Consider the following 9,742-nt stretch of genomic DNA (forward strand, 5'->3'; position numbering starts at 1 on the left):
ATGAATAGATTAATAACAGAAAACACGAGAAAACCTACTATTATAACTGGCAAATATTTTGGTACAGAACATGATATCACTGCTTATGAAACTCTTAGATAGATTAATCCGTATTTGTTAAATTTCACTTGGAACGTAATAGCTAATTATCTACTTGATAATAATCATATTGAAACAATAATGCTTATAAATGACCCAGTATATTCGAAGATTACAATGGATCTGTGTACAAAGTTCCTAGAAAATGTTGCTGAATCGTAACTTTAGATAAAATTCAAATTCACCATAGACATAGTCATATAGAGTATACTCTTTGCAATGTGCTACTGAACCAGTTTTCTTGTAAAGTAATATTTTTGTTGCTATTTATAATTTGAAAACTTGATAAAAGAGAGTGTGATAGGAGAAAACTTGAATACTCTAAGCACAGAATTAAAAAATATTGAAAAGTCAAAAGTAAAAAACTAACAAAACTTTGACAATAAGTCTCAATCGGAAACAAAATTACTCAAGGCCAAGTACGACAAGACATCTATCGAAAACACATGAACTTAAAAGAAAATGATGACAGAATAGCTATTGTTACTGAAGAAATAAATGATGTTGATTTAAAAGTAGTCACGGTCAAAGAAATAAATGAAGAATCTAATCCCCCCAAGAATGCTTGTTCTGCATTATTAGTAGGAATTAAGAGCGTTCAGACTAGAATGTATTATTTATAACAGTTGAAACAACATTAGAATCTAATTACTTAAATAACCTATTACAACAGTATAAACTAAACACTAAGTTTTAATATCTAGGTTCTGAAACTTATTTATCTTAAAATTATTAGGATTTTGTATGTGTGATATATCTTGTGGGTGAGATGAGGAATATGAAATTGTTGTAACATAACGATTTTCGATAGCTGAAATAAACAGCTGAGTAGTTGCTATTCACTTAACATTATCCATATTGTGTACATAATCTTCATCATTGGACTAAAATGGTTTTTGCACGTTCCTCCATAATCCTAAAATCAAAGAAACTGTTACAAATGTCCGCCCACCGTCGAACGCTCACAAAGTACTTACGTTATCAAACATCACAATACCACATTTTGTTGATGTGGATTAATTTTGAGCTGGCCTTTGGTATTTGTAATTTCAGCACCAATCCATTTTCTTCTTCCTATATCTCATGACCAGATGATTTTCACCTCTCTTCTCTAAGTAATTAGTTTCTAATGTGGTTTCTGCTGTTATAAATAATACACATTAGTCTGAAGGCTCTTAATTCGTTCTTGTAATGTAGAACAAGCATTCTTGGGGGGATTAGATTCTTCTTTTATTTCTTTGACTTAGACTACTTATAAATCAACATAATTTATTTCTTCAGTAACAACAGCCATTTTGTCATCATTTTCTTTTAAATTCATGTGTTTTCGATAGCGGTCTTGTCGTACTTGGCCTTAGGTAATTTTGTTTCCGATTGAGACTTATTGTCAAAGTTTTGTTAGTTTTTTACTTTTGACTTTTCAATATTTTTTAATTCTGTGCTTAGAGTATTCAAGTTTTCTCCAATCACACTCTCTTTTATCAAGTTTTCAAATTATAAATAGCAACAAAAATATTACTTTACAAGAAAACTGGTTCAGTAGCACTTTGCAAAGAGTATACTCTATATGACTGTCTATGGTGAATTTGAATTTTATCTAAAGTTTCGATTCAGCAACAATTTCTAGGAACTTTGTACACAGATCCATTGTAATCTTCGGATATACTGGGTCATCTATAAGCATTATTGTTTCAATATGGTTATTATCAAGTAGATAATTAGCTATTACATTCCAAGTGAAATTTAACAAATACGGATTAATCTATCTAGAGTTTCATAAGCAGTGATATCATGTTCTGTACCAAAATGTTTGCCAGTTATAATAGTAGGTTTTCTCGTGTTTTCTGTTATTAATCTATTCATTATTAATTGAAAAAATTCATTATCAGTGAATTTCTCAACTAAAAGTGTTCTTAAAACCTCTCTACTTACGAAGCTTACTATTGAACACGACTATTTGTCATGGTTTATTTAAATGTATTTCAAAATAGGAGCTGTTTTTATAAGACTTTGTATAAATTCCTTTCGATTGCAATTATAGTGTGTACTTGTTCAATCCGGTTTCAATGAAAACTCATCCTGTTATTTTGTTCACACATATTGTCAATATTTCTGTCAAGTTAATCTATTTTTTCCTTGGAAATGAGTAATCATTCTTTAAACGTCCAATTATGTGCTCCAAGTCATCAACTGATTTTTGTGGAGTTTGCTGCTGCTCCATAGTAGTTTGAAATGCTGCATCTACTGCCGAACAATTTTTCTCATAGATAAATGATTTGACAGAACCTTAAGAATACACACAAAACATAAATCCATTATTATGTTATTATTGATAAATTTAAAAATAGCTAATGCAATATATTCTTACTTTGGCTTAATTTAAGTTTTGAATTTATGATTGATGTGTAAATTAATAGTGATTTCCAAGTTCAATTGTGTATTGTATAATTTCTGAAAAATAAATAATTTATAATAATAGCCATCATTGAATACTTAACAGTGGTTCATAAATGGGCAATGATTTTTTTATTTTTCATTAGTTTTTTAAATTTCAAAAAATATTTCAAACTAAAAATAAAAAAGACAATTTTTTAACTATACATGTTACAAGAATAATTGCTTTATATAGTTTTGAGAATTTAGAAATTTATAAAAAAAATCTTATATAATTGAATCTTAATCTGGACTTTGTTGGCAATTAGATACTATGTATGTACTCAACACTTTGAGTATAGTTCTAATCATTGAAGTAAGTAGATGTTTTGGGTTTTTAGTCATTTAATTTTTGTATTCTCCAAAAATCCAAATATCATTCTGATATTTTATCTGGATGATTTTAATGGGTTGGTCACATTTAGTATCAACAAAGGTATAATTGAAAATACTTATATTTTTTAATTATTGAAATATCTAAGATATTTAAAATTGTAATTAATTAGAACCTCTCCCCCCCCACTCTGTGTCCCAAACCTGTATTTTATATTTTAAATGATTTAAATACTACAATAACAACATTGAACTATATACAATTAGAAACTATTTAATTTTATTGGTTTATAAATAATTAAGTAATTAATTTTTAGCTTACATTAATAAAATATGACATTCACATTACACAGTACATATAATATATATAACATGCAGTTGGGGTAGTACAAATATTAAATATTAAACATGAGTACGTATTTAAGCTAATGGTTGTATGGAAGAACTGTGTAATTGTGAAACAATTTTAATATCACAAATTTATTTAAGATTTCTACAAAAACTACACACTCATCTAAATATCTTATTAATTTATGGCAATTTTGCTTTTGTCCACCAAATTGGAACCTAAACTCTTAATGGTTTGAAAAAGTCATGGAGATAAAGTAGAAAACACCTTTATCCAGAAAATTGAAAATTTAAGCGAATTTACGCATGAATCAACTGACCCAATCAATGATCCATTGCATACTTATACAGTAAATGTGCGTAATATTATATTTGACTCAGTCATCCAACATATAAGTTAGTAAGTTTTGAAAAAGAAACATATTTATAAGCTTAATATAATATAATTTTGTGTTGACCAACCTTTACCAGCGTATTCACTAAAAAGTATCCATTTAAGCCAAATATATCTCATGTACCATTTTGTTTTAAAGTATAATTACTTGACAAAAATTAAAAAGAAATTGAGTAAGGGATGAATATGAGGAAAATATTAAAATAGAGTCAGATAGAGAAGATAAGGCATATATGCTTAAACTATAAAAGAATTGGTAGTAATACCTCTAGTTAATTTATAACATTTTATTCTTTATAGAATAAAATTATATAGACAATGAAAAATGTTCTCACAATGTTGTATGGTTTCATTTAAATATAATAAAATGAGAGATAGAAGATACACATATTTTATAAATGAAATGTGAACGAAACGGGTATACAATTTTCGAGGCCCTTGAATTTGGTTTCCGGTTACAGAAAATAGACCTATCTGCCACAGGCTGTCTCAAATGAAAATATAGCAGAATGTACATTCTGAATATTATATTTAACCATATTGTTCAGTATTAGAGTGAATTGTCGTATTATCAAATTTTCTACTAGTAGTTTTTATATATTCAGTTCAATACTAGTACATTTTAAAATGAGCATAACTCCATTTAAAATTTAAATTAAAAAAATAATAAATGATATTTAAGTGAATTATATGTTATTATTTACAAAAGAAACGGTAATAATTTAAATTCATTGTTAAAACATTTGAAAGAATTGTATAATGGTTACACCGTTCAAAGGTATCATTTGTAAAATATTATAAAAAATTTACAGTTGTTAAAAGTAGCATGCACAAATAATAAGTAACACTGTTTGAATAATAATTTTTTTTTTTTTTTGAGTAATTATTAGTAAAACTCTGGAATTTCAAAAAGAAATTCAGATAGCTAATGCTAAAAGAAAAATAAAACCTATTGTAATATCCATCAAATTTCAAGTATACAGTATATATATAGTAGGGCAGAGAACTTGTAACCATTTAAATGTAACAAATATGCATTTGAATACTCACAATAAGTATTTATATGCAAAATAAAAAATACACAGAATATTCTTTTTAAAAATGAAATCAAGAATATTTTATTTATTTTATTTAAATTAATTTATAATTTTGAACCAGTTTTATTTGTTCCATAATTTCCAACTTTAAGTATTGCATTTTATTATAATTCATAAAATCATTCTTCTAGGAAAAATTGGCCCTGGGGCTAGTCGAAAACTATACTATACGACAAAAATCAAAAATTCAAAAATAATTTTATTTAAGGTTGTATTATTTAAAATAAAAATGTTAGTGGAGAACAAATTGATAAAATTATTAACTGCATTAAAAATATGTCTCAAAAAGTATAAAATCGATGAAATATGCTCTGAATACAAAATAAATCATTAATATGTAAAATAAAATTTTAAAATTAACTCTATGAGAGCATGAAACCAATTGGTTTATTGTATTTTGCTATCGTTGTGACTGTGTAAAACAAATATGCAAATGCTACAAGTCCTGTGCTCTAGTGATTAGTAATTCTATAACATTTTGAAACCATGATTTTCATTACCATAAAAGTTAAAAGGTTTTACATTTTTTTGAACAAAATGAATTATTTTAAAGTTATAATAATATTTATAATAGAAATCGACCAAATATTTGTCTTATAGGTAGTGTGTATAGTATAGACTTGATAGTATTGGGTAAATTACTTTTGAAATTTAATAAAATTACGTTACGTTAATTTTTTGTATTTAAATTGCATTCACATTAACTAACATGATTTTTTCATTCAAAAAGTAGGGTGATAGAAATAAAGTTACTGTAAAAAAGTATATGTAACAAAATCAGTCAATAATGATTAATGACTAATAAGGACGTGGTAATAACTTGTAAGTAATTATATAAATTATATTTTATCGGTTTTTGGTTTGTCAGTTTTATTCAGTACGCTATAATACAAATTATCATACTATGAAAAGTCGCTCGCCATCAATTTACTCGCCATAAATTGACCGCTATCAACTATCCGCTATCTATTGACTGGATACCAGAATTACTATCAATTTATTAGTGTATACCGCCGTAACGGCGAGCGCTATTTTCTGCGTCCCGTATCATTAACACGAGAGTTGTCTCACTAGTCACTATTGGTAACTTACTGTCGCAAATGCATAATACTCATCAATAGTTATTTCTCATTTTCTCTCTTGTGCTTTGTATTAGTGAGTTGTGCACTTGTGCGTTTTAGGAATATTAAAAACAAAAAAAAAATCCAAAATGATAATCCTCAAAAAAGTAAGTATTAACACTATTAATTTATAAAATTCAGCAGATTAATAAACTACAATTATTCTAATTTAATATAACTTAGAACCTAACTTATTTATGTAATATATTGACAAACTACGGAAACGAAATAAAATTTTTTATTGAAATTCGCAGTAGCGTCCCTAGATGTTGTGATTTTTTCGATACGGCGTTGGCTTCAATCCGGTCTGTTAACGTGTTTTATTTCAATCTCGAACGTGATCGTTGGCTTCATAAGTCCCTACCTATGTCTCGTAAAACATTCTGCATTTTGAAAATAGCATTAGGCTTACGTATCCATCACGGTCGTTATGTAGAAAGTACCAGAAGTGGTGATACATTTCATAAGACTATTTACCTCGAACCTGAAGTTTGTCACCATCATGAACCCAGCTCAATACTGTGACAATTATGATTATCATTAAGGTTTATTATGTTTGGCACAATAAGTTGACTGACTTCTGAAGACTAACCTATTTTATTAGTTAATAATTGTGTGAATCATAGAAATCAAATATGGATTATGTACAAAAAAGTGTTACCTCTTATTAAGTAGTTTAATGTTACCTACTAGAGTTATAGTATAAATTATACTATGATTAGAAAATTTTATTATAAGCATTTAGTGAATATTTTGAGACTTAGAGTACTATTTGTACTATACTATATTATATGTACTACACTTGTACTACTATATTTAAGATTATTTTTTTCTGTTGAATTTGAGTTTTTGAGTATAGATGTCAGATAAGGAGTGCATAATCAATATAAGAACGGAAAATTGACTGATAAGAAGTTTTTAATGCAGATTCATTGAGATTTCATGTATGATTGACGAATTAAATTAAATTTTATTATAGTAAATAATATTTATTAAAATAATTGATATAACGACCCTAAAAAATTGGCAATTATATCACATTAGAATATTTGTGGGTACCTATAATTCATTATGCAAACTATACAATTTGTGTCCTTCGAACAACTACACATTGTAGCCTTCACAATGTATGGTACCGAACTCGCATTGTGATTTGTGATATGTGCTTAGAATTTCGGACATTGTAAGTATTAAGTTAGATATACCCTTGGTTTCCTAGTTAAGTGCTCATGTTTTCCTTTTGAAAATTACATGAAGTTTTTAAAAAAATGGTTAAGAAACATATTGAGAAACCTTCAGAGCAAGTAATCAACAGTTTTCAAGCATTTATACAATTTAATGAATCTAAATTAAATGAAAATTTGAATGGGAATATAGTATACAAAAAAAATAGATATTAGAAATTAGATAATGATTCCTGTGATTAGTAATTACTTTGTTCTTTTTTTAATGTTAATATAACGTTATTTACTTACATACCTATAGTATATATAAAAATATGATGTATCTGTTAATACTATGGGTAATATATGAATTTTTAATGTAGGTAAATTACAAAAAATATAAAGCCATGATCATTTATTCTGTTGTTTATTTTTATGTTTATATTTATATATATTATTATTTATTTTTTGTGTTAAATTATCTTGTTACATAGATCATTATCATAATACATTTTTATATATTTACTAATGAAAATTAAGTATTTATGAAATGTTGGTATCTGATATTAATTTCATATCCAATTTTAACAATTATTATTGTAAAAGGGTTCAAACAATATTTATTATGTATTTTGAAATATTTTGAAATCCATAAACTATAGAAACTAAACATTAATTACATTTTAAATAAACGTTAAAAAAATATTTATTCAATGTAAGTTCCAAATATTAATCGTGAGATGCAAAATGGTTCAAACAATGTTTATTATAATTAAATTAATATTTAAAAACTTATGACCAAAGGAAATTTAACATTAACACAGTATATAATTTTTTTTTAAATATTTATTAAAAATATTGAATAGATATATATGTGCTCTGTGGGATAATATAAAGAGCATTAAATACTTAATGATACTGTTACCATTATAATGCAGGTTTATAGTTTTCATAAAATATTGTTTCTGACATTAAGGTAAAGCGATTTAATGTGATTGAAACATTTTTCTAATTTGTCTACATACACACTGTATATTATGATATTGGGACGTAACTTTCAAGTTAATGTGCACTTAGTAAGACTGTACTCACTCGTTATTAACATTATGGGTGAACTCGTCAGATGAATCGGGAATTTGATCGTCCATCGTTCGACTGCATGTTTGGTTTTAGCAATGTTCTGAGTAATCGTTTAAGACTACGAAGGCTGCAGTTTTAAAAAGAGTTGACCTTAGAAGATGACAAGCGGGATATAAACGAGTGTAATGTATAGACTGTAATATCTCCTTACATTATTCTGAAATATCAATAATTTTAAATTTTAAAACCACAATGTAATATTTCCATGTCAATAACAAGTAAAAACAAATCCACAGTTTCTAGCACGTGTAATACTTACATTATTTTAGGGTGGTTGATGTTGAGACGAGTCAAGCGTCACATGACAAATAAAAAGTAGTCTGAGAGCGGAGAAATCGAGTTGTCCGCACGACGCAATGGCGACGTTGTACACGTCGCGGGACGAGAAAAATGCCAGGGTGGAACTCGGCGTCGCAAGGAGCTTGTATGTCAAGGAGTATAAACATAAATCATAGGAATCGCGGATGTTTCTTCCACGTCAATAAGATACGACGTTTGGTTAAAAATAAAAAATAATACGATTTAAATTAGGAATTAACTATATGAAAAAAGAATTCAAAGGCAATTGCATAATTATTTATTTTTCGATACTTCAATCGCTTTTTATTCTAAATTTAAAATGTCAATATCATATTAAAATTATGGAGGTACGTCTATAACTCCCTGGGGTAAACTGTCCCAGCTTAACAATTGAAGGGGACAAAACGACTGTTTACACAGTTGATACTGTCGTGAGTTAACCCGGTTTATAATATAAATGAATTATAGGACTAAATGGCATTATAAGACTAGAAACACAGTCAGCGAACCGGTCTGCTATCTCTACCTTCTTCAAAACAACTGATAACAAAATAGAAAACTACATTTTGGTTTTTGCCTTTTGGTAAATTTTCATAATTTTTAATTACTTATTATATTCAATTGTAAATACCAAATTGTATGTTTGTAACACACTCATAACTAAATATATTCTTAAAGTTTATAGTATTTACTTGTTGTTATAGAGTTCATATTATAAAGCATCTTTTTAAATATTTACTCTGATTTGAAAGATTTACATTTTTATTTAACAATTTGGATTACACAGTCGGCTACTGAGGAGAAGGTAATAATTTTTAATTACAATCAGTTTTCATAATCCGCTCCACTTAACCATTTTTACAATATTGAAGTTTGAAAAAATAAAACAAAACCTTTAATGACGACTCGCTCACCGATACCAGACAATTGTTGAGTACCTATGAATCACTTGAGACTAACTTTTTAGTTTTTTGTGAATATTGTTGGTATGACAAAATATTTGACATTTTTCTTACAGAGTTGTTTATGCAGAGTAGAACCTACTCTGTAAATTCATTGCCGCAATTCATGCTGTAAAGTAAAGAGCAAGACACCAGAAACAGCCAAATCACGCTATTCACTACTCTTCGAGATTTCACAATATTATTAAGCTCCAGGCCAATTGTCATTTTTAAGGGGTGGTGTTTAAGCAATTATTTCGTTCCTCACTGCCAGTGATCGTCTTTTTGAGTGTAGTAAATTATCATTAGTTTGTGCATACTCTCCACCAAGAGCCAGCATAATACATATTACGCACCTGCATTCACGTCATGT

At 27.5% G+C, this 9,742-nt stretch overlaps 1 long non-coding RNA gene across 1 annotated transcript; it reads right to left on the minus strand.

Moving 5' to 3' along the window:
• Window positions 1–30: 30 nt before the first annotated feature.
• Window positions 31–8,671, minus strand: LOC111028561. Its single transcript, XR_002603916.1, has 5 exons — window positions 8,388–8,671; window positions 8,081–8,285; window positions 2,468–2,550; window positions 1,077–2,385; window positions 31–1,015 (listed from the first exon to the last, which is right to left on the minus strand). It is a non-coding gene; the product is annotated as an uncharacterized LOC111028561 (long non-coding RNA).
• Window positions 8,672–9,742: the final 1,071 nt, after the last annotated feature.

This window comes from Myzus persicae, unplaced genomic scaffold, assembly GCF_001856785.1.
Source record: "Myzus persicae strain clone G006 unplaced genomic scaffold, MPER_G0061.0, whole genome shotgun sequence".
NCBI lineage: Eukaryota > Metazoa > Arthropoda > Insecta > Hemiptera > Aphididae > Myzus > Myzus persicae.